This window comes from Catharus ustulatus, chromosome 4 (genome assembly GCF_009819885.2).
Source record: "Catharus ustulatus isolate bCatUst1 chromosome 4, bCatUst1.pri.v2, whole genome shotgun sequence".
NCBI lineage: Eukaryota > Metazoa > Chordata > Aves > Passeriformes > Turdidae > Catharus > Catharus ustulatus.
Window position 1 is genome coordinate 69,216,235 of NC_046224.1, and position 26,502 is coordinate 69,242,736.

A 26,502-nucleotide genomic window follows, 5' to 3' on the forward strand; every position below is an offset into this window, starting at 1 on the left:
GACGTAAATCCCACTGATGATGATTGTCCAGACCACAGTAAGCCATTAATTAATCTCAATGAATGTATGGGGTGGTTTTCCTAAAATTTGGGGAGAGCTTGCAACATGTCCTATAGGTCGTGAAACATTCCCAGACTAAAGATGAGAATCTGGAGAGGCAAAGAAAAGGGAGTGCTTGCTTTGGAACTGCTTCTTGGTAAATAATGGAGAGCACTTGAGTTAGGGATGAGTGGTCCAGTTTGGACACCAGCAGCTGTGTCAGAGGATGCTCTGGCAGTGAAGTCTGTGGTGTGGTTTTTCCACCTAGGATTCAAGTGGGAATGTTCTTCCTGTGGCAGTAAGAACCAGATCTGGAGTGCCTCAAGGCTCTCTGCTTCCTTGTTAGGCAGTGCACACGTTTCATGGAGAATGTTTTCTTATCTTCTCTGTGCTGGCAAAGGGTCAAAAATGCTGTGTAAGCAAAACTGTAATGGTATTTGTGGCTCTCTTAGAGTTGGGAAGAAAAGAGATGCTTGCTTGTGCATGAGAAATAGTGCTTTGTTGGATTTAAAAATAGTGATTTTTTTTTTTTTTTTTTTACTAATTCTAAGGGAAGCTTGCTTTATTTCTGTCCCAACTCACCCTGGGCTGACATATACTCCATGTGTTATAATTTTAATTCCCCACCTCTACTCTTTCCCTACTAGTCCTGGCCTTGAGGAACTCCAAATGTAGAGCTGTATGTGAAACAGACCTAATGTAAAGGAGATAAAGCAACTGTTAAGCACAAAGCCCAGGAATTCCAAGTCCTGCAGCATAACCAACACCGTGTCAGCATGATTGCTGCCAAAACCTCACAACAATACCAGGGCTGAGGTGCTGGCTGTTAAAATTTGTGTTCCTGGTGAGGAACATGTGAGCAGCAAGCTGCTCAACTCCTGGTGCTTGTTTGCTCTGAAACCTTTCTCTGTTCCTGACCCTTCCTTCAGAGCTTGTGAGTCACTTCCCCTCTCCCCTGAAGTGAAGTTCTTTGGAAAACAACATCCCAGGGTGCCATGTTTGTTGACTTTCATGGACTTTGAGAACAAAATCACTCCACATACCTGCAGAGATATTTTCCTCTCAACTGCTGACTCTGTAGGTTCTCCCTGGGTGTTGAAATCCAGGCTGGCTTTCTTCTTAGTGAGGTCTTGTTGGTGATGCAAACCTTCAGGACAAATGTTCCTTTTGGAGATGCCTCTGGAGCGTGGCTGCCCTTGCTGCTGTGGCACACGTGGACTGTGCAGCAGCAGCATTCCCCTCCACCACCACACCTGTGACAAGGTGTGCTGGTTTCAAAGCAAAATCCATGAGAGGCTTTAAGTCAGAAATACAAATGAATAGGGAAAAAAGAGAAAAAATAAAGTACAGTAATTTCACGATTATAAGCCGCACCATTTTGAATAAAATTTTGGTCTGAACCTGAAGTGCGGCTTAAATCAGGTGCGGCTTATATATGGACAAAGAACGAAAAGTTGCTTTTTTAGTTTGGAGGACAGGTGTCTGCTGAGAAAGGCAGGAACTTCTCTTTGAAATGGAGAATGTAAACCCCCTCCCTCCAAATTATTATCATTTTCAAATCAAGGGGCTCTCAGGCAAAGATATGGGAATTAGGAATAACAGTTCTTTTCTAGGGAAATTAAAATAGAAATACAGTACTACAAAGAAACAAACTCCAAACCCTGACACAGTCAGAGTACAACCTGACACCCTGTCAGGCAGGGTGTTGGTAGCAGTCCCATTAAATGGTGGCTGCATCCTCCTGCAGTGACAGATGTGATTCAGTTGGAGCAGTGCTCCTGTACAAGGTGCAGTTTCCCTCCGGAGGTCCAGTGGTGATGTGGAGAAATCCGGTTTCCCTCTGGAGTCCAGTGGAGAAAGGGGCTCCCTTAGTGTCCCAAAACCTCTGTTTTTATCTTGGTAAGAATTGTTGGGCTCTTCCCCCTGGCTGGAGCAACTTCCAGTGGGATGCAGTAATTTTATCAGTCCCACAGTGGGACTCAATGGCCATGAGCAGAAAATGACTGGCTGGAGGAAGGATGGGTTGTGAAAAGATAAAGAACAATGCCCTGCCTGGTTTCAATGGATGGCCCATTAGCAGAATATCTGCCATGGAGATCAGGATCACTGTCCCACCCTCAACAGATGGTGATAGAACAGATACCTTTTATCACACTCTGTATTGTAACGTACAGCTTATAATCGTGAAATTTCTGTACATGAAATAGTACAAAAGAAAGCTACTGACAGAGTCAGAATACAGCTTGACACTTCATTAGTTAGAGTAGTGGTAGAAGTCCAGGTGAAGTGGTTTTGTTGTAGTGATTTTGTGAAAAGGTTTGGCAGCTCTTGTCTTCTGGAAACCAGTGGGCAAGGGCTGCTTTGGTGTTCCAAATCTCAGGTTTTAATCTAGGTTGGGAATATTTGGCTCCTCCCCCTGGGTGGAGCATCTCCCAGTGGGATGCAGTAATTTTATCAGTCATGCAATGGGACTCAATGGGCCGTTAACAGATGATATCTCCCTTGAGGAAGGATGGGCTGTGGAAAAGATGAAGAGCACTGTCCCAGCTGGTTTTAACAGATGGTGATAGAATACAGACTTTTGGGCACATCTTTCCGTTGTAACCTGGTACACAAGGACAAAGAGGGCTTTGCAGCCCCCTGTTCCTACAAGGTGAAGGCTGTCTGGGCTGCTTGGAAGAAAGCTTTAGCCTTGATGATGGGCAAGCAGATAGGAAGGGCAGTGTCACCCCCCTCTATGTTTTCAGCTTGCTCTGCCCATTCTCAGTAAAACAGGGACTTGCTCAGCAGGCAGTTTTGGAGTTGAAAGGCTCTGTGCCAAATCTTAGCCTGGGGTTGAGAACTGCTGATGTGAATTCATGTTCTCTGAGAATTGCAATGAGAGGTTGGACATGTTAGAGGGAGTTTTTCCCCTCTACCCGCCCTTTTTTTTTCCTTTAAGGTAGAGAAGGCCCCCAGGGCTGTGCTTCCTCCAGTCCATAAACCCTTAGTAAGGATGTCTGTGGAGTGCTTGATGCTCCCTGTACACCATGGCTGGGAAATTGCCTTGCTCCCATAGCAACCAGTGATGTTATCAACACAGGACCCAGCAGATGTGGGAAGAGCTGTGTGGCCTCTCCTGAACTCAGGAAAGGGTCAGCAGCTCTGCCACCCCTCACCCAGTTCCCCTGCTGTACTGGGACTGGTTTGAGCCTTAGCAGTGGGGTCTTGGCCAACTTGGAACTTATCCACAGACTTTATTGATGTGTACACTAGCAGTCTGCTAGAGTTGTCTGTGTTTTATGGCCTTTGTGCTTGTCTGAAATGCTGATGGTGCTCAAGAGCTTTTTGTGTAATAACCACCAAGAGAGTATTGAAAACATCCCTCTGTGTGGGGGGGAAAGAGAGAATTTGCAAGTGTGTTTGCCTGGGAAAAGATAATTTATATGTGCTTGCCAGTACTCTCTGCAGTTAAATAGCTTCTCGGTCTGATTCACCAGTATATTAAAGCTGCTCTTTAGCACTCTCAGAGTACAAAATGGCTTTATAGCAGATCAAGTAATCACTGGAGAGTGTCTCCTTGTATTGGAGGACCTTATGCCTGGGATGATTGTCATGGTAGCTCCAGCTGTCAGCATCAGAGATAAAATCCAGTGAGAGATCCAGCATCAATTTGTTCTTAGGATCACCTCCTCCTTTGGATTTTCAAGTTGTTTTGGGCTTATCAGTTGCCCTCATTTTCAGTAGGGACAGATACAGAGGTAACTTGTTTAGAAAACATGGGTGTTTTCTAACTTTTAATTTTTTTTTTTTTAGTGTGGAATGTTCCTTGAATGAACTATAGAATTGAGCTAGTTGTTTCAAGTTTACTGTGTAGGTTTCCATTTTAAATTGCAGTAACAAATCATTAAAGCTAAATTATCCAGGTTTGAGAGCAATTTAGTTGTATGTGTATTTTCACTTCTCCTAATGTGTGTGTATTTATTTTCATGTAGTGAAGTATTAATTTTCATAATGACTGTATGAAGTCTGAGAGCAATTCTGGTGAGGGGGATTAAACTTGATTTGCAGGCTTGAGCTCAGTTAGTACTGCATGGAAACAGAACACAGGTGTTCCTCTTCAGTTTGCTGTTTCAATAACACTGCTGCTTTTAAGTATGAATTCTTAGCTGTGTTGTCTAGTTAATGTGAGTAACATTGCTGTACACAGTGGGTTTACATGGTGCAAAGCAAGAGAGGTAATGTGTGACAGGTCATGGCATGGCTGGGACCATATTGGAAGACTGAGAAGTCTTGATGTTCATCTTGCATGTAGCAGAAGATCCACTGTGGAGGGCCTTTAATTTCTTTTAAGCAGCAGTATAAGCAACTTTATTCCTATAACTTGGCATTTTTTCCCCCAGACTGCACACCACAGGCCTTCCCACCCTCAATAAATCCAGCAGACTATCACTTGGAATACTGTTTATTAGTTTCTAAAATCAGTGAGTAACAGCATTCTCCTGTTCATAAAGTTCAGTAAATGACTCTTTTTAGACAGAAAATATCTTAAATTTTGACTGGGATGCATGACTGAAAAAGGCTTAGTAAATTAAAATCTGTGACAAGCACCAATGCTTTATTTTTAATGGAGAGAAAATTGTTCTGTAGATGCTTTTCTCCATGCCTTAATTTTGAGCTCTGCAATATTTATTGGCTATGACACTGAAGAATAATGATGCCTTCCACTTTGCCTGTGTTTTTAAGTGCAAGGATGAAGGTGTGAGAGCACCACAGTTATTGCAGCCAACTCCTCCAGGAGAGGCAACAGTGTGTGGTCCTCTGGCTCAAACCATTAATTTGAGGTTCAGCCTGTTGCATGCCCTGCAGTGATCCAGTGTTCCTGCTGGGATGCACTGCCAGGAGTGGCTTCACCCACCGGGATCAGGGTTTGGGCTGGGTTGGTTGTTGCTGTAACAGGCTGCTTACCTTTTCTCAAACACACATTTGATTTGAAATATTTTTTTAATGCCTACTTTGTTGTTTTTTTGTTTTTGGTTTTTTTCCTTCCTCAAGACTGCACACAAAAGGAAACCTCAATATTTTTGTTACTCTTTATATTGGCATTTGTAGTTCTTTTACTTACCTTGGTGGTAAGACAGTCCTCAAAACAAAAGAATGACCAGCAAAAATATTTCTAACCTCTAGAGAGCAACATTCAAAGAACATAGAGCCTTTTTTAGGGAAAAGCTGACTTTGCCAAACAGCCCTCAATGCTTTTTCTCTCCCCTGCTCCTAAAGACTAAGTCCTGAGCAAATGCTGGTTTGATGCATGCTAAATCTCTCACTATATTTTAATTCACTTGAAGCTTCATTTACTGCTTTAATAAAAGCCTAGATCCTACTGGGACCAACTGTTCCTTGGTGTTTTTAGTGTGGTTTCTACCCATACAATGACTGGGCATGTCTTGTCCTCTTGAAGCCACCAATTTGCTGCTCTTTTCTTAGATGAGGAGCAGGAATGAGAGTTGAGGGGACAAAAGAGGGTTCTAAACAATCTGCTATGGCCCCTGGGGACACCCAGGAACTTGCAGGGCTCAAAGAGAAATTTCAGAGCTGATTGTCCTTTATTTCTCCAGTGTGAGCTCTTCTCCAAAGAACTTGTGGCTCTTTGGAAGCACTTAAGTCATAGCACAATATATTCATGCTCTGTCCCCTTGACACCTCTTTTCACCATTCCATCTGTTTTCTGGTGGGTACAGAGGAGAAAAATGATGTGGTGGGACTGTAGGACAGCTGAGAATTTTATTTACCCCTCCAAAAGTGCAGCAGAGAGAAGCTGGACAGAACTTGATCCTGAATTTGTTTCTGGAGCTGCTGGAATGGTGTTTATTGATCCTTTAATTTGTACCTGCAGCTCCAGCTGTGGCTGTGGCTCTGCTGTTTTCCAGGCAGTGCTTTTTCCTTTGATTGAAGCAAACCCCAACTTTCTAGTGCTCACAATGGCAATCCTGACTGCCCAAACCTTCAGATTAGTCCTGTTAAATCTGAAGAGTTCAACATCTGAAGTTTATTTCCTACCTGGTTTTCTCAGCTGATGCTCTGCTTTTTGAAGTGAAGTGTTTTTGTGTGCAGACAAAGCCCAGAGTTGTTGTTTTCCAGATTCTCTACTATTTCTTGGGTTATCCAATTGCACTAATTATCATGGGACAAAACTGATAGAACCAGGCAGAGATGTTACTTGGAAATGAGTTGATGTGGCCATGGCAGGGCTCAGTTGATGGCTGGCCTCAATGGTCTTGGAGGTCTTTTTCCAACTTAAACACTTGTAGGATTCTATACAAAATCTACTCTGACCTAAAGATTTGAGGTGTTAATGTTTAACCAGTTGGGAGAGAAAGGCAAAGCCTGGTCTACCACCTCCTCTTAATATTCTTCTCAAACCTGACTTTGACTTCATTCATCATCACTGCACAGGTTGAATAATAAAAGTTTTTTAACTGCCAGCATATTAATAAGATTATGTACTTGTACACCTACATAAAGAAAAGCTAGAAGTACTGGCTTGAGGTTTTTTGTGCATTGAATGGTACATGGACTGAGTACTATGAGTTTGGTTAATTCTATAGAAAGTAATTTTCCATTTATTTATGTACCCACACACTTAGAGTTGGAATAAAGCCTTAAAATTAATAATTACCAGCTCAAATATTTGTAGCAGGCAAACATCCCAGGCAACTCCTCCAGCAGTATTGCTGACTGGAATTGAAAAATGCATTCTTAGGTTGCCATTTACCTCCCAAGGATTTGCTTGGGACTCTTCCTCCCTTCCCTGGCACTTGTTTGCAGTCAACCTCTGCATCCTATTCTTGGGTGGCATTTGTATCTGCAGAACAAATTCCCTGGCTCCATATGAGGCTGACTTTGTTGTCACCTGCCTTCTTTACCTTAATTTCCTTTGGCATTGCCTTTAAACTACAAGAAATCTTCAAGTCCCTCTTGAAAAATGAAAGATGAAAATGTTGTAGCCTGACATAATTCTCAGTGTGTTGCTTAGCTATCAGCACAAATCACTAAGCTGCTCAAATCTTGTGTTGGTGGGAAAGCACCCTGGATAAAGAAGAAAAAATGAAATAAATTTGACATGTGTAAAAGTTTCATGTATTTTAATGGAAATGTACTATTTAACTAGGAGCTGCATCAGGATTAAGTTGTTGAAAGTTTTTCTGATAAAATGCACCGCAGTGTGAAGGGAAATCCAAATGAATATGTGCACATTGTTACTCCCTAAATGTTTTCCAGGCTTGTTTTTAATGAGACTTTTGTCATGGCTAATACAGAGAAATTTGGAGCCACTTCTTCCCTCTTATCAAACTGTGGGCCTGAAATGTGCCAGCTGGGGTGTGGCTCATAATAAATGTTGGCACTTGATTTCCATTCTGATAACTTTCCAGGCTGCTTTGTTTGAGAAGTCCCTCACGTACACGTGTTTAATTATTGCACTTTCACAAACTGGAAATGAGGCTGCACGCTGACAAAGTCATGCTCAAACAAGTGAAAAAAAAGGGGAGAACCAGTGCTTGGATCAGCAAGTTGCCAGTCTGTCAGCTGAGTTTATGGCTCTGCAGAAAAGGGTGAGATCAATAGAAGGATAATAGAGGCTGTTGGGTTGTTTGAGCCTTGGGAGCAGGTTGGACCACGGGTTTTCATGCAGTTGAGGTTTTTGCATGGGCACGTTTGCTCCTGCGTACCTCAGGCCATAATTGAGTGTGTGAGTAACGCTGCAGTGTTTGCTTGGAGATATTATGGAGAGATAACCTGGTGTTCTCAGTCACACGTGGCTCTGGAAAGCTTCCAAATGCAACACTGCTGTGAGTGCCTTGCATTGCTGTGCCTAGAGTCACTCAGAGGAAACTCCTGCAGGTTTGGGGTTTTTTCCTTTAAAAGGAGTTGAAGTGTGATAGAGTTACATGCTTTAAAGGGAGATTATTGAGCAGTTATTTAGAATGTGGGAGGTGCTCAACCTTTTAATGGCTGCAGAAGGCACAAGGCTTTTGTTGGAGGCAATAAGACACCCTGCTTTTTATGGCTAGTGCTCTAATAAATTGCGTTCTGGTAGATTTTACACATGACTAGTGCAATGCATTTTTTTGGCACAGTATAATTCTATGCAAGCAGTGTGCCCAACTTTTCAATAGTTGCACATAGATGCCTATAGTTCTTATATGTATTGACATGCATGAGCTGCAAAATGTATGAAACCTGGCTGGTTTGCATTGTGTCAGTAATCCCCCACCTCTAAAAAAAGGACTGGGTTTGGTCAGAGTAGTGCATGGATAGGGCATGTGTGTGTGGAATAGTCCAGAAGGATGAAATACCACTCAGTTTAGACTCAGTTCAGGGTTTTGTTCTGTAGCTCAGTCCTTGAGGATCCATTGAGGTCTACAAGTGAAGGTTGAGCTTAATTCCATGTACTGGACCTGGGGTCAGGACGCAGCAAAAGGCTGTGGAAACTCAGTACCAATGGTCAGTGTCAAATGTTAATATTAAAATTTTCAGTGCCCAGGGGAAGAGCCAAAGGCTACTCCTCATCTGTTTAGCAATCTAAACTCCTGATACTCCTGCAGCTTGTGTCAAACACGTGAAGACTCCAAAAAGGAATATTTTTAAGATTTTTTTGAAGTAGCACATACATGTTGCAAGGAAAATCTTAACTGCATGTTGTCTTAATGTTTAGCTCCTGGAACATGTGTGGACCAAGCACTAGAAGCAGGAGAGGAGTCAACTTTGGTCAATTATGTGATTGCCTGTATTAAAATGCCAGGACTGACTTAATCCTAAATTTGCTTTACAAAAAGTTAAGAAACGAGTTGTTCTTAGAGGGATGTTCATCTTCCTCCTGTAACCAACACAATTCCTGGAACTCTCTCTATCCTCTCATTAGTCATTGGAATGGTAAATGTGGCAAGTCATTTCACTGATTCCTGTTGTAATGTAGGAGGAATAATTTCATTCTCTGTGGGGTTTTCCCTTTGTCAGTAGAGGGTGCTTAAATGTTCAGGGGGTTCGAGGAGTTTTGTCCTTGGTGTCCCTGTTTTGGTGGGGATATCCTCTGGAGGAGGTAGCTGAGGATGTTGTCCTCCTTTTTTAGATGTGTAAAAGGCTTAAAGTGGGGTTGTGCAAAACCTGCCTTCTGTTTAAAAGTGGGTTAAAACCCTGATGAATGTGATTTAAAGGGTACCTTTTATCTTGGACAAGATCAAAGCCAAATTGCATTAGTATTTGTGGAACAAATGAGGTTGTGTTTGTCTCTTTGGAGGCAATAATGGAACTGAAAATCAGCTTTTGAGCCTATTGAACCAAAATTTTCTACTCAGGGTATTGAGTCCCACATGAATAGTGCTGTACTGCATATACAAGATTTTGTAGAGTAAGGTAAAAACAAAGAAGAGAGTGATCATTAAGCATCTTTATTTTAAACTAAGATATATCTGGCAACCCAGAAAAATGTAGTCAGGTAAATAGCAAAAGGACTGCAACAATTTTTTTAAGTTTGGTGCAAGCTTATTGCGTCTCTTTGTCCTATAATAAAAAATTCTTTTAAATCAAAAATGCCTAAGTACTCTCAGCACCTAAAAATGTTGATGTGCTTTTAAAAAAATGCATTTCCAGTAGAAATGTCATGTTTGCACAATCATAGGTTTTGGCTGGCTGTGTTTACGAGTGCAGCCCTACAGCAGTGCCAACTGCTGTGTCTCCAGGCTGCACTCTCAGCTCAGGGGAAGCTGCACCCTGGATCCCATCAAGCCTGATGTCATTATGCTTGTTGCATAGCTGGGAAATGAGACTTCCACTACTGAGAAATGCTTAAATAATCCATCTAGAGTAGGCCAGAGTACAGAAGAACAATCTGAGCGCCCTCCATCCTGTGGGTGATGCTGAGGCACACCTGCTTCCTGAATTTCTGCTAACAGCCCCAGAAACAATAGGTAGATTTGTGCACTGCTCAGCTTGGATGCTGTAGTAACTTATTAGAAGATAGGTGTGCTAATCAAAGGCTAATGCAGAAGCTATTGGAAAAAGTATCCAGACAAAGGACTAATTTTCACTGGTTTTCTGTGTGGGACCCTCAGCTTAAGGGAGGAATGTTCAGAGAACTGGAATGGCACTAGTGTTTGCAAATTTGTGTACTTGATGTTTTCAAGGATGGCTCTGCTCTGCTTTGGTAGGGAATATTTTGTTTTCCTGCAAGCAGAGCAGTACTTTGTCTCAGGAGCTGGTGTTTGAATATACGAACATGGGATGGTTTGGGTTGGAAGGGATCATCCCATTCCACCCCTCTGCCATGGACAGGGACACCTTCCACTCTCCCAGGTTGCTCAGAGCCCCATCCAGCCTGGCCTTGGACACTGCCAGGGATGGGGCAGCCACAACTTCTCTGAGAAACCTGTGTCAGTACTCCACCACTCACAGGGAACAACTTTTTCTCCAATCTATATCCAGTCTAACCCTCCTCTCTGTCACTGAAGCCATTCCCCCTTGTCCTGTCACTCCAGGCCCTTGTCAAGAGTCTCTCCCCATCTCTCCTGAGGGCACCCCAAAGTCTTCTCCTCTCCAGGCTGAACAATTCCAACTCCCTCAGCCTTTCCTCATAGCAAAGGTGTATGAAAAACAGATATAGAAGCAGTTCCTTGTGGAAGGACAGCAAACACTGCATTTCAAAGATCTTCAAACACCTTCAAAACACCTCCCTGGCAAACACTGTACCACCCTCAGAAACACCCCTCAGTCTGTCTGTGGTCAGACAGTGGCACCTCTGGTGTCATCTTCCCATTTTGGAGGAGAGATTAGAGAGAACTTGATCCTTGCCCTGCAAATCCCTGCTTTCAGGGGCATCCAGCAGCAAGGAAAGGAAGTGGCTCCTGAGAAATCCATCTGAGTCTTGTCCTGGACCCTGTGGGTGTTGATGAGTTTTGGCTTAGGGGATGAGGAGCCACCTCCCCAGGGGATGTTTAACACAGCAAAAGAAAGAGCTGCAAAAAAGACGTGTTGGTGTGCAGGGGGAAGGGCTCTGGGGCACTTAGCTAATGTCTGTCTGAAATAAATGAGACTTGTAGGGAACTTGACAAACTGCACTGACAAGTTTTTCTAGTGGTTAGAGTATTTTTAGCTAAATGGTTCTGTGAAGAGTAAGTTCATAAAAAGGGGAAGTGAGATTTGCCCAGATAATGTCAAAAGTTAACTTTGAGTCTTCTGGTTGCATCTTGAGGGGATTCAGTAAATGATCGAACTTCATGCTTCAGATTCTCTTAAAATAATATTTTCAACTCTGAGAAGCAATAGATTGCTAAAATAATTGAATCTAAATTATGTTTTAGCTTGTTTTACTGCATATATAATTGAATCAGGGAAAATAATTTTATGAAGCAGTGCTTAGAGCGGAGCTGCCTGAACAATCCAGTAATGACTTAAAAATCAAAGGGAAGAACTTTCTAACTCAGCATATCAGAAACCAGATTTTTACTTGGGATGAAGACTGTTCTCGTGGGTAAAGGACTTTGCTGGTTAGAATACTGTACAGTGTGTGGTTAAATAACTCTAAGATGCTCTGATGTTGTGTTCTCCATCACCTGGGACAGGTTTTGGCTCAAAATGTGTTGTAGGAATCACAGAAGGTGCATACATCTTGATATATGGCAAGAAAACCCATCAGCTCTCCAGAATGGATTTCTCCTTCCTCTAGATTTTGCCTCTGGAAGGAAACCACTTTTTATATAGTCCTGCCAAAAACATAAGGCTTCTAAAGCAAAATCCAGTTTGTATGGTTTAATCTAAGTATTGAAATAATAACTTGGGGGTTTGTAGCTGGGATAAGTTTGAGGGTTTTTTTAACAGGAGTTTCATCTCCTTTGTAGCTGGGGATTTTTTTTAACAGGCATTTCACCTCTGTACTTAATGAAGAAGCATGAAATCCCAGTAAAACTCTTGCAATGATTTTGACTCCATAAAGTCCGGGAAATACAAAAGCAGCCTTTCTCAGGGTATCCTGTTACTCTAATCAACCAGAAGAGGACTGACTATTTCATGAGTAAAAGCAGGTTGTAAGACTTAAATCCCAGGCTGGTTTTGGAGCTTTGTTTCTATTGTAGCTGAACCTAGTTTGCCTTTACTGGGTATAAGCTAATATATGTGGTGGTAAAACTTCTCTGGGTGTATTTGTGACATTTTGAGGCTTATTTCCTCCTAAGTTTTTTTGGGGTCTGAAGTCAAACAGTCCTCACAATTGCCATCAGCTTTCCTTAAGGTCATGGACACTTGGTAGACCTTACCTGCACTGCTCTGGTGGACCTGGTGTGTGAGAGATATCTCTGCTGCTCTCTGTTTCCCTGCCTTAGGTTTGGCTTTTGGTGGCAGAGACTCAGTTGTTTTGTGGTCTGACAGCTCCCCATGCTTGTGAGGAGTTGGCTGACATGAATTCTGGTGACTTTTCTGTGAATTGCCTATGTACACTTTCCCTTTCTGTGGCATCATTGTGTGTTTGTGTTTCTGCATCCTCCTGTAAAGCCTTTGTGAGTCCCACAGAGCAGCAGAGTCACCCTCATGAGACCAAAGGTGCTCTGGAGGCTCTGCCAGAGGCATTTTCAGCCCCACTTGATGTGAACAACCTTGCACCAGGATGAGAATGGAGTACAAAGCAGGCTCGTGGTTGCACCAGGGTTCCCAGGAGCAGATGGAAAAAGAAGTGGCACCCTTAAGAGAAGCTCCTTGTTGGGGGTGCCCAGGGCTTCACCAAGGGAAGATCTCTTCTTTGAGGACTATCCTGGAGATTTCAGCCACAAAAGCCACTGGCAGACAGTGAAGTTGACATGGAGCTGGTTTGTGAGCAGTGGGATGCTCTTGGCAAGAATGTGTCCACAGCCATTGCTAATGGTTTTGTCATGGATGCAGCTAAGAAATGACTTACAATTGCTATTTTCAATTTTGAGGTGCCACCACTTGGCTTTTCAAGGTGGGCTTCTACCCCACCTCATCTGACTTTTCCTGAATGCTAAACTGTCTCTAAAAATTATTGCTGGTGTGTCATAAGTACATCAGCTTCTTAATTATTGTTATAGGCAAGATTAACCCACCCCATCAAGCACACTTGCAAGGATGCTCTGGTCTTGTCTTTTCCCAGGGCTGTGATATTATATATTCATAATGACAAAGCAGGAGCAAGCCTCAGATGCAGATGTTCTCCTGTACCTCAGCAGGACTGCTTCCTGTACCTGCCACTCCAAATCAAGACCAGGCTCAAATGATGCTCTAGGAATGAGGCACAGCAGCAAGGAACCCTGCAGTGTAGAAGTGGGTACCTGCCAGAAGGAGTGAAGTGCACAGCACATCTCCTGTGTGTCATGAGATGGCAAATGCAATCCTCTGTGGGGCCAAACAAGAGGACACACGTCATGGAACTGCAGTCTTGTGGGGTTCTTCTTCCAGCAGCAAAATGAATCACAATAACCCAGGAATTTAGCTTGAGTTACAGATGTTCATATTTTTTTGGGCTGATTTTCTTCTAAATTGTGCTTAGGAATGGAATTCTGCTGCTGCAATTGCAGGGAGGGACAGAAATGAGACAGCACTGGTGTGAGATGCTGCAGTGTGCTGAGAGGTGATGCAGGATAGACCTCACAGTAGTGCTTGGATTGCAGAGCAGGTCAATACATCTGTCTCTGGATGCTACCATCCGTCTGTTTATAGGAATTCTGCAGTGAGGAACTAAAAATTCTAAGGGCCTAACTTTACCCTGTGAAAATTCAGCAGCTTGACCTCTTTGTGGCTTGCATCTCTGTCTTACTGGCAGACACAAATGCTTGAATGGACTACTGGAACCATTCTGAATTAAGAAAAAACACTTTCATGGTGGGATTAGGCTACACCCTCAGGAATATCTTTTTTTGTGTCTCTTTCCCCTGCAGAAGCTGTTGGTGTAGCCTTGGCTTCCCTTTTCTATTACAGACCTGAGCTAATTTGTTGCAGGTCAAGAGCAGTAAGTCTCAGTTTCTCTGCTCTTCTCTTTGTGGACAAGAGAGATGGGAGGACAGCTTTGGGAAAGCTTGGTTGCACCCTGCAGCTTGATCAGAGCATGTGGTAAAATCCTTTATGAAAGGCAGTAATGATTTTTATCTCTTAGAGGTGGATGGGAAAAAGACAAATCACAGTGGTTCTGCTAAGCCACAAGCAGTGAGGATGAGGCAGGAGTTTCCAGTTGTCTTTTTGAGTGATGATGTGAATAAAGCAACAAGTCAGTAGCTTCTTCAACAATGCTCTGCCCATCCCTGTTCGCACTCCCCCATCTCTGCTGCCTGGTGATATAATGTCACTTTTATTTCCTGTCTTTCTTCTTTGAGTGATGTCTCAACGACCTGCTCAGAGCTGAAGAGCTTAATTTTGGTCTGCTCCATGGGTGGTGTTCTTGTCTGGCTCTGCCAGTCCCCAGAATGTGACACCCATTGTGACTTGTTTTTCAGTGGACTAGTGTCACTGTGATTTATATTTCTGCCTAAGGGATTTGGAATTTAAAATATAATGGGAGGAATCCCAGCTAAATGAATGCATTTCGTTGACACTGATTGTCTGGGAGTAGGTCTGAAGTGATAAATTTGCCATGGAACTTGCTCTTGGGTTAGTGGAGCCCACGAGAGAATGCTGTGTGCAGGCTCCTAGTGCTTTCTGCTTCTTTTGTGTATTGGAGGGCAGATTTTAGGGGAGGTAGAGAGTGATGAGACCTGCTCGGAATTTTTTAATAAAGTTCTTCCCAAAAGATGAGGTCCTGTCAAGAAACATTGTTTGCAGCACATTACTTTGGAGCTGCTGACAGCATTTCCACTTCTAGAACTGGTTTACTAAAAATTGAGAGTGTTCAATTTAGTGAAAAATTTTCTGATTTTTGGATTAATTATGAGTACCTGCCTACACGTGTGTGCACATACACACACTTGTGTGTAAAAACTGCATTTCCCAGCTGTAATGAATGCAGTTCTTGTCTGTTTGGTTGTGTGGAATCCTTTTTAGTGATACTCTTCCTCTCCTGTATTGAAATCTGTAGTCCTGAGAAAGGTGCATGAAGAAATGCAGGTTTCTATTTCTAAGGTACTGGTGAAAATACTCCTTCTAACCAAATTTCTGACTTCAGGTCATCCAGTGGCAGTGCTTGTTGCTGAGAAAGAGGACCTGAAATAATAGAGGGGAGATCAGCATTAGTGTGGAAAGCAGTGTCTGTGATACTTTTAGGGGGTTTATTGTATGATTTCTGAATCCAGTGACTGCCAAATCTTTTTAAAGTGGCTTTCATTCACTTATAAAGCATCACCTTCTACTCTGAAGAACTGACCAGATAAGTCAGGAACTTCACATCAGAGACTTCTGCTTGGAATGAAAATATTTACCTGAGGCTGGAATGATTGTGGCTACTACAGTCCTGGGGTTTGCTAGCCATGGTGTGCTCCAAGCCCTTTGGAATATGCAGTTCTCACCTTTATTCGTGCTGAGTAAGGTGTTTCAGTCTCAACAGGGTTTTTGCTACTGCCAACCTTGCATGACAATTACAGAATTAAACTCCCTCTCTAAGCATGCACATACTGAAGGATATTCTGCCTTTGGGCTGAATAATTGCTCACTTTAAATGTTATATATGCATTTGTGGCGAGTGTGTACATATGGGGATGGGAGGGAAGAATGGGCAGGCAAAAGATGTAATTATTCAACAGAAGCCTTAGCCTTGCATTACAATTATGGATCATGACTTAAGGAGCCTGAGGACATAATAGATTCATCTTCTGCTTGAATATCTACTTTTAATCATAGATGTGCCTGCAAGTCCTTATGAAAGATGTGCACTGACATTTAGGGTCCGTGTGACGTGTGTGTTGTCCATGTGCAGAGGCAGTGGGCTCTGGCAACGCAGGGGATGCTGATTTGGAACAAGACCAGGATGCCTTTTCCAGAGAGGAAAACTTTCTGTGCATCAGAAAATGCCTACAGGTAAGGCAAGCACATGTTTAGCATAAATGTCAAATCATTCAGTTGAAAGGAGGCAATTTCTGGAGGCATCAGTGTGGGCACTGCGGAGTGGGCTGGCAGAACACACGGTTTGTGCCACCGCCCCAGCTTTGGGGGGACTGTTTAACCTCTTACCTCCCAACTCCTCTGCTGGCTGCACCTGCCCAAACTCGGAGCTCCCCCAGACAGCAAGGGCAGAAGGGAGGCAGGAGAAATGCAGGGGGTTCAGCAGCCCTGCACCTCCGATGTGGCAGTGAAATAGGTGTGAGCTATGTGTAAAGAAGAGGCGTTCACATGGCCTCCTGTCCCCATTGCAGCAGAGGCAGAACTCCCAGAACACAGCCTGTGATTATCTAGGATCTGCATAGTAAGGATTTGATATTAGCCTTAAGGCTGTCCTATAATTAAAGTTGAGTGCTGGGCAAAATTAATCACCTGTTTTGCAGGTCATACACCTCTCTGAACTTGTGGTAGTGTCCTAGTTTGAAAGGCAGGTGTCTGCTAAGAAAGGCAGGAGCCTCTCTTTGAAATGGAGAGTGTAAACCCCCTCCCTCCAAATTATTACAGTTTGGAAATTAAGGGGCTCTCAGGGAAAGATATGGGAAATAGGAATAACAGTTCTTTACTAGGGAAATTAAAGTGGAAATACACTACTGCAAAGAATGGAATGATCACTTGCCTTTGCTTTGTGAGTGCTGGGCTCTTAACTGAGATGGGGCTCTGGCACTGCTCTGGCAGAGATAGGCAATAACCCTCAATTCTCCCTCTCTAGAAAAAGAGGGGATGATGAGGAGTGTGCTGGTCTGTGGTTGCTCAACTCGTGAGTAAACATCTTTTCTCTTTGGTTTGGTTGCAGAGTTTAGACTCTGTGGAGTAGATGAGTGTAGGTGCTGATGTGTAAGGGGGAAGATCAATTTATGGAGCCAGAGGCCCAATAAATAAATTCAGTTATTTGGTATGAAGAGATTTTTGTCTAGAAATGATAGTTTTGTTAATCAAGATGTCATCCAAACCTTTCCCTGTGCTGTGAGAGAAGCATCCCTAGTGGCAGTAGTGTCACTGCATGTGTTGTCCTCACAGTCTGTCTGTTGTTTGTCACACACTTCAATGGCAAATGATGCATGGTAAGAGTCTCTTCTCATTTGGGTAACTCGGGGTTTTTTCAGAGCAAGATAGGGATTCTTCTCTGAAGAAACTCCTAAAATTTACACCATAATTACTCAGTAATGTTGCAGAAGCCAAAGACTGAAATTATTGAGGAGCAATTAGAAATTTCCTTGAGGGAACAGGCATACTACTAAGGGATGAAATTTGATGAGACAACTCACCTTTACTTGTTCCCAAGAAAAGAATGAAGTATTTTCCCTTCCTCCCTGCCCCCCACAGCTTGTGGGGTCAGACAACAAGCTCTGAGTGTGGATGTGATAGTAAATTATTGCTTCAATACTTCTAGAAGAAGCAACAGTGAAAGGCCCTGTTTGGGTATACCATGGCCTCTCCTGAAGGAGCCCTTTCCAAGGAGCTCCATGCTGGGATGTCCTGCTGCTGACAAACTCCTGGCCAACCAGGAGTGCTGCCATGGTCATGTCACCTGTGTTCAGCCTCCTGACAGGATGGGAGGGCAGTGCCAAGCCTGCTGCCTTCCAGCAGCATCTGGACATTGTCCTGCCAGCCAACAGAGCCCAGGGGACCAAGAGGCCAGAGCATTTCTGGCTTTATTTCAGTATTGCCTTGGAAGTGCTGTGCCAAGTCCTGTAAGTGAGGAGAACCAGCATAGCTTGTGCAGAAACACATGCAAGCAGTTTTCTCCTGCAAAAATTCTGATTCCAGCAGGAGGGATTGCAGGGGCTGCTGTGTGCTTTGTTCATTCAGTTCTATTTGTACCCTCACTTTTTTCCTACTTTAATGTATTTAAATAAGGAGTGCTAAAACAGTTGATCTAAAAGGGAAAACAAAAGCCAGCAGTACAGGTTTCATCTTCTTGAGGGTTTCAGCACTGAAAGAATTCTTTTCCTGCCCCGTAAAGCAGATGCTGATGCTCAAACCAAAATGCAGACAGCTTTTGCACCCGCTGTGCACCCAGTCCTGCTTTCTTGGCACAGTTTCTTTGCAACTTGCAAGTCCTTCTGTGTTGTGTATCCTGATAGTTGGGGATAAATTTGGAGACAGCTTCTCTATCAGCTTGTCTGTCCTGAGCACCTGTAGAGGAGACATGTAAGCAAAATACAGAGCCAAGAGGAGCATGCCACATTGTGGTTTGCATGTTTCTGTGCCTACCTTCAAGAAGTGAGAGATGAAGAGGATGGTGATGCCTGGTTGTTTGAGGAGGGATGGGATATCTGAGGTACAATCTCAGGCATTCCTCTGACCTGTGCCTCACTGTCTGGGATGGCTCAGTAACTGGGAAGGGTGTCCCTTTTGTGCACTTTGGGATCATCTACAGGTGCTTCATCACAGGAAAAGGGGGCTGCTGGATGTTGCTTGGAGTTTGGACACGTGCCAGCTGACCCACTGAAACAAAGACTTCTTCCTGCAGACACACTGGCACTGAGGGTGTGTTTGGTGTTCCAGGTGTGCCCTTTATTGAGGGATAGGAAGCTCCTGGACACAGCTGTGTGAACTGTCCATGTGGTGGCTGACACCTTGGCCCAAAGCAAGATGAAAGGTGCAGAATGCAGGAGGGGGTGATGAAAGTTCTGGAGGCTTCTCTTTGAGTCTGCAGAGCTGTTTGAGTGGGTCTGACTGCACAGTGTGCATTAGGACAGGTCCTAAAATGTGTTTGTGTGTCCCCAAAGCTGCTGACATGCCTGGTCATGCTGGGATTTTTCCTGTTGTGCCCAGGTGCTGGTATGTGAGGAAGCAAGTCAGCACTGTGCTGCAAGCTTATGAAATGGAGAGTTACTGTCAGAGAGGTTATCCAAAATAGAATCAAGAGTTTGACAGGAAAACAGAGCTGGCTTTTATCCTGTGCTATGTTAATCCCAGCAGTATTTCTCTAGGCTTTCTGCTAGTAACCAGGCTACCGTCCACACAGTTGTGTGTTGTTTGTGCAGCACCATGGGGATGTCTCTGATAAGGACTGAGCTCCAGTGGGCTCCAGTATCACAGGGAATTTTCCACAGATTCTTTTTGAGGAGCTTGCTTCAAGCTCTTGATCACTGTTCCTGTACCAGTGCTACAGAACCTTGTGAGGAGAGTGTGAAAGAAAACTGCACTTGGAATTAGAGTCAGGGAATGGTTTGGATTGGAAGGGACCTTAAAGATTATCCTGTTTCAACTGTTCTTTATTCATTGTGTAATATATTTGTGTGTATAATGAATTAATGAATGAAAAACATGTGGAGACCAACTCCTACAATCTTGGTGGATGAAAACAAGCTCTTGGGCAGATATCTGTGGGTGAGGCAGTTGCTGAGTTGGTATAGAATAGAAAAAGTGTCCATTGAACCAGGTGGGAAAAGGTTGGTGAGTTTAAGACTGCTACCTGGTTCTGAATTTGCAAATTGAGCCAAAAGGCATGAGTAGACCCAGTAAGCAGTCAGTGGTTTGTGTGTGACATCAGTTGTCATTTCTCAGCTTGCCTGATGCTCAGTTTTGTAGAGCAGTGTGTCTGCAGCACTGGAGTTTTCTTTCTCTGATTTCTCTGCTGCTTCTCTCAAAAACAAATGTGTGTCAGGAGCTGGCTGACTTTGAGAGACTTCACATAACTCCACTGTACACATCATGGGAAAAGAGAATATCAGAACAAAATACTTCTATGCTTGAATCTGCTAAATTGAAAAAGTGTTCCTTTTATATCCATATTCCCTTTTTCCTCCCCTCTTGCCAGATGCCACAAAAGTGCAGTCTCAAAGTGATAGGTATTTTGTGGGACAGCCAACATGTTTTCTAATTGGACTTTGAAACATGAAATCCAAGCACTCTCAGCGTGGGTAGAGTGGGAGGTTCAGGTTTGGATCTAACTTTGAAATTCAGACCTGGTATTAATGAAATAATTCTAATCCTTTCAAGGTTTTTAGCTTAATTTTTGCTCTTGACTCTTGTTCAAAGGAGGGATTTTCAGCTTGCCAAAGGCTGTGAGGCACTTCTGCCAACTTCTCCTGTGACATGGACAATAAATAACTTCCTGGCATGTGGGCAATGTGCACAGAAATGCTCAAGTGTGGGAGTGAGGCATCTCTGGAGATGCTCATGGTCTCTTATCTTCCTGTGACGTGCTGTTATCAGCAGCTTCTGCTGCTCTGTACCTGAACTCTGTTTGTCACAAGTGGTTTCCTAGGATTTTGTACTCTGGTGAAGCACTGGGTTGAGTATTATAGGAGCTTTCTGCATATCCCAGTTTCCACTAGAAGGTTAAATAAATGTACAACTAGAGAGACTGTGAGCACTTGGGTATAAACTTCTGAGCAATGTCCTTTTTGCCTGCCGGTCATTGATGGGACCCCACAAGCACATCCCAGGTTTCCAGCCTTGTTCTCAATTCCCTTGTGCTGATGTTAGATCACAGGGTAGCTGTTCCCTCCTCATCCTCTGGCCCTCCTGAAATCCCTCTGGACTTGTTTTAATTCAGCTCCATTATAACAGATAGCTTGGGATAAGGGGGGAAAAAATAGCCTGTTTTTTTTTTTCCATGGGTGACTCTGCTCTCATCCTGACACTATTGCCAACACTGTAGAGGAAAAAAACCTACACTTTAATTCTCATAGGCACACAAAACTGCAGAGAACTTGTGTGTTTTGTCAGTTCTGTGTTTTAAGTGTTATTCTTTAGCTCTGAGAGGAGCTAAAAATGAAATGATCATAGAATAGACTGGGTTGGGAAGGGATCCATGAAGATTATTCAAGTCCAGCTGCTGAGGATATTTGCTTTACATGTAAACACCTGTGATATAGGTGTGCATTATAATAACATGGTTTCCTTGAGAATATAGGACTGATAAAGCAGCACTGCATCCCTGGTCCCCCATAGGAGAACTGGACACTTCAAGGATGGCTGTGCTGCTTTTCCTTTCCATTACACTGCAGCCTACTCATTCCTGTTCTTTCTTTTCACTGCTTCTATATTTAGCTTACAGATCTATCTTGGATCATGCTGCTGAAACTGATGTAGGAATTTGGCCACTTAGGTGGCAGCTATACCTATATTTAGAAAATACTTGGGATGATTCCAGTGCCCCACTGAATTCTACTTTCCCTATAGTGATGCTTATTTAAAGAGTAGAATATTAATGAGCATCAAGATTTGACATCCATACTACAATTAAAATAATTAAGAGGATAATTTAATGCTTACCAACAACACTTGCTGTACCAAATAAGACTTATTTTCACCTCATTGGCATAGGCTCAGGCTCTGCACCTGAATATGTGCTAAGCATCAAATTATTTTTTCGAAATGTTATCGTGTAAACTAAGGGTCAAAAAGTTTGTAAGCCATATGCCAAATCTTAAAAGATTTTTTGCTATGGCTGTGTAGAGTAACCAAACAAATTCTTCCAGCCTTTAATAACTTTTTTTTTTCTGATTTAAAATGGGAGACGTAATGATGAATGAGGGAAGCAGTAGTCTTCACTAAGGCTTTGGAACTAGAGCTGTTGCATGTTGCTCTAGAAGAATTTAGCAGTGATACATTTTTTAATAAATCAGCAGACTTTGCATGCTTTCATCATTGTGCAATGGGCTTTTTTCAGCTTTTGCTATATGGAATCTACTTAGCTGCGTGTTCTCTTTGAGATAATGAGATAGAACACTATATTGTTCTTCTAAACATACCTGAGTTTTTTTTCTTCCTGTTTTCAGCAGGTTCTTTTTAGCATTTAATGATATTTTATCCTGTTCAGTCATGTCCTATGATCTACCTATTGCCATCTAGGTGTGAATTATTGAGGTGCATTATTTGTTGGCTTGCTCGAAAAGTAAGAATTGACATCACATGAGGTGTTTTAGCTTTCCACTACTAAAGAACATTCACTCTTTGTCTTTCACTGAGGTTGTGATGAGTCTGCCAGTCCCAATCATTATCTGGAAGGTGACCCTTCCTTTGGTGTCTGTCACTCCTTCCCCATTAAATTATTTTTACTCATTATCATTGGGAATTACACAAACATATTAGGGCTTCCTCTTTATAAAGAGGTAGTGCTATAATTTTCTGTAAGGTTCTGTGATTTTATTCTAACATCACAAGTCCACCACAGATGAAAGATTTCACTATTGATTTTTTGATAACCTACTGTTCTAAAAGAGCCTATAAAAATGAAGTTATCCTCTGTTAAGTGCAAGGATAGAAGTGTCTGTATGTAGGTTGGATGTATGGCAGTTTTGGGGATGGTTTTCAGATCTGCTCTGGGCATCCCCTTGAAGACTGAGGGGATGGGTGTTTAAGGAGACATGGTGAAAATACCAGAATTGGGTTTAATCACTAAGTAAGTGGAAGCTTTGCCTGAAGCAGGCACTGAACCAATGCAACCACATGATTTTGGCTGAGCTCTGGCATTTCAAAACTACCTCTGTTTGCTTGGATTAACTTTATAGGGACCCACATGGGTGCAGAGTTCTTTTATGTGGACCATCTTTAGCTGACCTTCAAGGAACCCCTTCATCAAATCCACCCTTATCCCACACTTGATTAGCTACACTTAACTGTGAAACTGTAGAAGAAGCCAATCCTATTTTTAAAAATAAATAAGGAAAGAAAGGAGGGATGAAAAAAATGGCAAGGAGGAGAAAGACACAACCAAAGAACTCCCTAAATCAGGCATTTTTTTCCCCAGTGCATTTAGTCCTTGAAGGAAAAACAAGGATTCAGACTCAAGAGGGACTTTACTCTGCAGTGCCTGAGGCAGAGCAGGAGTCAGTGTGAGCATCTGTCGTGGCTTAAGAATAATTATTCTCAAATTCAGTGCTTCCATCCTTCCTAGCAAGCTGCTGCAGCTCAAGGAACAGCCTAGCTAATGTTAGAGCCTATGGAAAGGGTTCGTAGGGATGGATGTGTGAGGAAAACCTGGCCTCAGCTTTCCTGGGAAAGTATCAAAACACTGGTAGATCCCTTTGCTCCATCTCAGTCTCGTGGCTCCTGCGTATCTATGTCCTTTATTGCCTCCTCAGTGATCCCTCAACTTGCTCTGTAATTTGGATGTCACGCCTTGGCTGCTTTCTCCTGGATGGAAAAATGCTGAGCAACGTGGCTGTTTTGTTATAAATCTCCTTTCTGTTTTGTTACCGCCGTCTTCCAACTTCAAAAATAGTTTCCTCTCATTGACTTGAGCAAATACAATAAATACAAGCAGTTGAGTCATCCTGAAAGGGCATTTGCTGGGGATTTTTGGGGATGAATCATTTTAATTGGCTTCTTTGGAAACTGCAATTTTTTGAACATTAAAAATTAATTAAGCGAGAGGAGGGAACACTTAGAGCAGTGTGCCTTTATGAGATTAACTGAGATTTGAGAAGCAGAATTAAATATTATGTAGAGCCAGGTAAAATGATGTTTCCTTCATAAAAATGTTCCCAAGCAGAGAGTATAAAAAGACTAGATCAGAAACTCTGATTAATTTAAGAGCTTATAATACGGCACAAAGCTTCTCTAAATGTACAACTGTGTTCTGGGTAGAGAAGTATGAAAATTCTAACTCTGAGTGGCATAAATTAACCCACACCTACTGCAGTCTAGAAGCTGTTTGCTATGGAAGGACAGGAAAGATAAAATAAAATGTGCAATGCATAGTACATATATATATATATCTCCATTTGGTGCTTTTCAGCTTTTCCAGAAATGTAATTAAACATGTATAGACCAAGCAACTCTAAAAGCTGAGGAGAGTGAGTGACAATAGTGTTCAAATATCCCCCAGTGGCCTGAAGCTCTTTCAAAGATTTAAATTTCATTCTTTGAGTTTACAATGTTTTCAATGCCTGCCCATGTTTACAAGAAGTGGATTAAATTAAAACCCTTCCCAAGCATTTGTTGTGATCTGACAGCCTGCTGAGTAATGCTCATTGCACATGTTTTTTATTTTGTGGCACAGCTTTTCCTCATAGGTCTATACACTTTTCTGGACAGAGATTTAACTGTGAGGCAGCTGGTCCAATTATAGACCAACTCTTTTAGCTCATCAGCAGGAGAAGCAAGTTGGAGTTGTAGAATTACAGTAATTTCACGATTATAGGCTGCACCATTTTGAATAAAATTTTGGTCCGAACCCAAAGTGCGGCTTATAATCAGGTGCGGCTTATATACGGACAAAGAACGGAAAGTTGCTGTTTTAGTTTGGAGGACAGGTGTCTGCTGAGAAAGGCAGGAACTTCTCTTTGAAATGGAGAATGTAAACCCCCTCCCTCCAAATTATTACAATTTTGAAATCAAGGAGCTCTCAGGCAAAAATATGGGAATTAGGAATAACAGTTCTTTTCTAGGGAAATTAAAATAGAAATGCAGTACTACAAAGAAACAAACCCCAAACCCTGACAAAGTCAGAGTACAACCTGACACCCCGTCAGGCAGGGTGTTGGTAGCAGTCCCATTAAATGGTGGCTGCATCCTCCTGCAGTGACAGATGTGATTCAGTTGGAGCAGTGCTCCTGTACAAGGTGCAGTTTCCCTCCGGAGCTCCAGTGGTGATGTGGAGAAATCCGGTTTTCCTCTGGAGTCCAGTGGAGAAGGGGGCTCCCTTAGTGTCCCAAAAACCTCTGTTTTTATTTTGGTAAGAAATGTTGGGCTCTTCCCCCTGGCTGGAGCAACTTCCAATGGGATGCAGTAATTTTATCAGTCCCACAGTGGGACTCAATGGCCATGAGCAGAAAATGACTGGCTGGAGGAAGGATGGGTTGTGAAAAGATAAAGAACAATGCCCTGCCTGGTTTCAATGGATGGCCCATTAGCAGAATATCTGCCATTGAGATAAGGATCACTGCCCCACCCTCAGCAGATGGTGATAGAACAGATACCTTTTATCACACTCTGTATTGTAATGTGCGGCTTATAACCAGGTGCGACTTATAATCATGAAATTACTGAACATATAGTTTAGTTCAGTGCTGGGGGAGGAAATGTGTGAGGTTTTATACAATCCTGGCTGGCTAATATTTAACAGTGCTTATTCTGGAGTGCCTGGAGGCAGAGCTGCTTCTGCCTTATGAGATTTGGGAGAGTTGCTCCCTTTGGTGGGAGCTCTGGAGTTCTAGACAGGTTTTACCTGTGAAAGATGAAACATTGCTTAAGCTTGCCGGTGGGGAGATTAAGAGTGATGTCTGTCCAAAAGGAAATTTAATTAGTCTCATTTAATCCAGATAACTGTGGCTCAGCTTTTGTTTGCTAGGATTAAATGGGGGGATGTATCATCATCCCTCTGAACAAAAAATTCATGAGGGTTTTAAAATTTTTTTTTGTAAGTCCAGCTGGCTTATAATAAAGTTTTCTTACACACATCAGGCTTCTTATTTTTCATATTTTTTCTTCCTTTTCCCACCACTCATTATTTTGTTCGTACAGATTTAGAAATGCAAGGGAAAAAAAGACTGCCTTTAGGTGGAGGGAGAAAAACAAATCCAGGATTTATTTTCTGTTTAATGTGGTAGTACTTCAAAACTTTATATGAAATTTTATCAGAAAAACTCTTCACACAGCACTCTGCTTTGGATTGGCCTTAAACGCAATGTATGAGTACAAATTGCTCTTTAAAGGGGTGTGACAGGAATCTTGTGGTGGCTCTTGGAAGGAAGTCTGACACTCCCTGACCTCTGGGAAACAGCGACCAAAGGGTGAACAGCATGGTCTACTTCAAGTGCCAAATATTTTCTTTTGTGCACCACCTGGTCATCCTTTGTGTGACCAAAAAAAAATCAAAAAAGAGAATTTTTTTGATATAGGTTAAAATATCAGGTTTGTGAGATTAAAATAACTGGTTTGTGACCATCAGATGAACTTGATATAAAGAATGAGAGGGAGGGAAACAGAGTGTAGTTTTACAGCATCCTTCAATTTTTCTGACTCTCTCTGGTTGCCCAGGGCTGACTTGCTGTTTGATGCAACCTGAGAAAGGAACTCTCCAGAATGAAGATGCAGTGTCAGAATTGGCTGCTTGGAGGGGAAAATTTCAAATTGCTAGTCCTTTTTTACATATATATATAGTCATAGAGAGCAGGATCTGATTTTTTTTAAGATATGAATTATGTATTGTTGTTAAACAGTAATCAAATGATTAAAATGAAATTTAATTTTAAATTAAATCATTTAGAAGCATGCTTTTTTAAAGCACTGGGCCTTAATAAAATGCTGCTTTCTACTGCTCTTTTATCAAGAACTTGATTCACAGTGCTGAATATTTTATGGTGCCTGGGGCCATTGCATTATCTCTTGATATTGCCAATCTGATAAAATAATAAAGAAAAAATCTCTACTGTAATTTCTTTACTCATCTTGATGAGAAACTATCTGATAATTGATTAAATAGGAATGCATTGCTTT